Source organism: Spinacia oleracea, chromosome 4, assembly GCF_020520425.1.
Source record: "Spinacia oleracea cultivar Varoflay chromosome 4, BTI_SOV_V1, whole genome shotgun sequence".
NCBI lineage: Eukaryota > Viridiplantae > Streptophyta > Magnoliopsida > Caryophyllales > Amaranthaceae > Spinacia > Spinacia oleracea.
The window spans coordinates 85,980,775-85,984,590 of record NC_079490.1 but is presented as its reverse complement, the minus strand read 5'-3'; the positions used below and the strand labels follow the sequence as shown (position 1 = coordinate 85,984,590).

The following is a 3,816-nucleotide window of genomic DNA, read 5'->3' as shown; positions in this document are numbered from 1 at the left end:
AAACGAATCAAGTAATGAAAGTCAACGATAAGACTCATGCAGCAAAGGAGCCCAATAACAAATGAAAGCGAAATATCTTCAAATAGTCGCTTAAGAACGAAATTATGTACGAATCACTATGTTTTCCGTGAATATGAAATGTATCAACGATGCTTATGCGTGAAATCAAATGATTGGTTATGATATGTTTTCGATTAGTGAATGACGAATAAAACGGTTAAATATGACTCGTATGATTTTAAGAATGGCAAGTTCGACTGAGCTCCAGTTTCGAGGATGAAACTTTTTCTAAGGGGGTAAGAGTGTAATACCCCGAAATATTTAAACTTGATTTATTAAAATTAAAAACATTTATTAGCTTAATTTTGTTTTAAATAACTTACGAATAATCGAATTTCGTTATTTTAAACGTTTTTACGATTTATTTTGAATGATAAATTTATAAACGAAAATTTATTTATATTTCGTTAACGATACTTTACAAAGAATTATTTTAGCTAAACATTTTTATTTTAGTTAGTTCCCAAAAATAGCAACAAATTTCAGAAATTTTAGCCTAATCCTGTAAAATTACGAAATTACCCTTGAAAAACCAAAATTCCATTTTTCCTTCTCTCCTTGCTCTCCACGTACAAAGGCAGAGGAAAAAGAAAAAAAAAAAAAATTCTTCCTTCCTCTATTTCCCTCAATTCAGTCCATGTTCATTCCTTCTTCTTCACATCACCTATTTACAAATTCAACTTCAGTTTCAGAATTGAATCTCAATGTCAAAAACCAATTCCAATTTGTATCTCACTTCTTTTGTTCTTCTCTGATTTGAATCACCAACACCAACAACCACCCACAACCACCATTATTCACCTCCGTCTGCCACCACTGCCTACCACCTACCGACCATCAACACCACCCCCACCACCTTCGACCCCCGCCAGCACCACCACACGCCCCACCGTCTCCCTTCTCCTCTCCCACGAATCCCCCTGCTCCCTCCCCTGTTTCTTTTTCTCTGTTCTTGCTCGCACCACCACCAACGCCACCACAACCAGCATCCATCCCTACCACTCTGCTTCTCCTGTCGACCACCACCACCACCACGCAGCAAACCCACCTCTCAGCCCCGCCTTTTCTCGTTCCCTCTTGCACTCCCCTCCTTTTTCTCCCTCTTATCCGCGAACCGCAACCACGCGGCCAGCATCGCCCAGCCACGCCGGCGTTTCCCGTCGACGACCACCAAGCCCAGCCACCTCCCCTTCCCCTCCTTCCCCCTTCGTCCCCCCTTGAGCCGTGCACCCCCTTCCCCTGTCGTGCCTTCTCCCAAAAAAAAACCAAAACATAAATCCAATTTTTAAAACTTTTGTTTTTATTTTTACCTCAAATCCAAATTAAGGTTGGGCCAATTGAATTGGGCCTTTGGTAAGTTAAGATCTGAATTTGCATTTTCAGATTTTCTCATTATAAACTTGTATGCCTTAATAAATTTGATAATTTAGTTAATTTCTAATAAAATTATTTATTATTTTTAAGGTTTTATTATCAATTTTTATGAAAATAAGATTCTAGTTTTATCTATCAAAATGGAATTTAAATAATATTTTTATTAAAATCGATTCATAAAATATACATGTATTTTGATCGCAAATTCGATTAATAATAATATTTCGTTAAATTTTGAAGTTATATTTTATTAAAATTCGTTACTTATAAAATTTATGATTTACAAAAATATTGATTTTTATTTATCGATTTAGTACTAATTCAATTATTCATTATTTTGAAAGAAATCGGACTCGGAGCTCAGGACGAACGAACCAAGGAAAATCCTTAGCAAAATTGTGGAAGTGAGGTAACGGCTATTGCTAGTACCCGCAATTCCCTTATAAATGCGTTTATGAAATTACAATGTTATGATTGATTTATGAATTGAATGTTTCGACATGTTTTATGAATTGCGGGAAATGAAATGTGATTTGATTGAATTATTTATTATAATATGATTGATTGAAATTCTTATAAAACGATCTTTATAAGAAACCATGAATGAAATGATGTTTCTATGATGCCAGGAAAGAAATGATATTTTATTGATCCCAGGATCTAAATGATGTTTTATGTTGATCACATGATCTAAAGGAATTATGTTATTTCAAATGAAGTAAAAAGGCTAAAATGTAAAATTAAACGAAACATGATAAAGGAAAGTGAAAGACCTAGCCCGTTTGGCGGTATATGTTCACAGGTTAAGGTTCTCGGTCATGCATGTACCCCATGGGGCATCCGCCCATTGAGCCAAGGCTCTCATGTTTTCGGGCCAAGGCCCCATGTTTATGGACAGCGGTCCATCATGGAAGACGTTCCACCATGTCATACTTGCCACGGCTAGCATGTTCACCCTAAAGTTATGAATGAATTAAATAACGGACTTTATAAAATGTTTTACATTATTCTATTCTCCCCGTGTTATTAAATAAAATGAATTGAAATGAATTTACGTTGCTAGAATAGTTCGTTACTGAGTCTTCGGCTCACCGTTTTTGTTTTCTGTTTTAGGTACTGCGGGGAACGATGAAAACGAGTAGTGGCGAGGAATTTCACTTTAATATTATTCACCTAGTTTATGTCTAAAAGTTTTAATAGTTTAATTAAAGACTTTTAGTAAGTTATGTACCTTAATTTTGGGAATATAAAGGATTATTATGTTAATTTGGAGTTTTAATGGCTTAGAATATGATTGTTGCCTTGTAATTCCCAAGAGGGAGTTACGGCAGGTAATATCCCGACCGATCTAGGTTAATTCCGCTGCTAAGTACGATTTAATTCTTGGATTAGAGGTCGGGGTGTTACAGGCATACTTTGTGATCATGATGTGGAGTCTTTGGAAAACAAGGAATGACAGAGTTTTCAGGGAAGAAGGGGGTCATGCTAGAATGGTCCTGCTTCAAGCAAGGTTAGGAATGCAGCAATAGGAGACTTTTCAGAAGAACATCTACCAAAACGTGGTGGAAAATCTTGAAGGAAATCACCAGATTCCCCCGGGTTTTGGCTAGTGCAACTAGGGCAATCCAAATGGGAATTTGCTAACTTTGTTTTGCAGGTGGATGGGTCCTGGGATAAGATAACTATGAAGGCAGGCTATGGGTGGGCCTATAAGAGGGAGGATAATGATCACTATGAAGATGGGGGAGGGGGATATGGGTGCATTGGTTCAGCTCTACAAGTACAGGCACATGCGTGTTTGCAGGGACTAAGATGGGCAAAAACAGAGAGAGTTACAAAGATACTGATCTTAACTGACTGCTCAATATTGATCAATTCTCTACAACCGGGGAGTGCGAAAGATATTCAAATACACTGGATGATCGGATAAATCATAATGGTCGCTCAATGCTTTAGTGTAACACCTTAATAATTCCTTGCTTTTATAAAATCATTTTCCAACTTAAAATAAAGGAATTACTGAAGTATTACCGCCACCGTGATAACGGTTAAGGCTAGTACCAGAATTACGCAGCGGAAATTAATGTTAACTAACTTTCAAACAACATAAATAATAATTATTGAGGCCTCCTACAAGATGGAACCATAACGGCCCAAAAACCAAAGTATTAAAATTCAATAAACCCAAAACATGATTAAAGTATAGCTTAAAATAGTTTTAAAGTACGAAAGAATGCAACTCTCTCAATCATCCCAAGCCACATGATTTCGATCGTACTTCGATCTACCAACCTGCTATATTATTCTACTCCCCAACAATGCAAGTGCAAATGATGGATCATCATAGGGTAATTATGGAAAAGGCCATGACCAAAAGACACA

The 3,816-nt window shown here is 36.7% G+C and overlaps 1 long non-coding RNA gene across 1 annotated transcript; it reads left to right on the top strand.

The window, feature by feature from the left end:
• The first annotated feature begins 703 nt into the window (after positions 1-703).
• LOC130459418 (uncharacterized) lies at positions 704-3,446 on the top strand. Its single transcript, XR_008918806.1, has 3 exons — positions 704-1,413; positions 1,779-1,843; positions 2,548-3,446. It is a non-coding gene; the product is annotated as an uncharacterized lncRNA (long non-coding RNA).
• Positions 3,447-3,816: the final 370 nt, after the last annotated feature.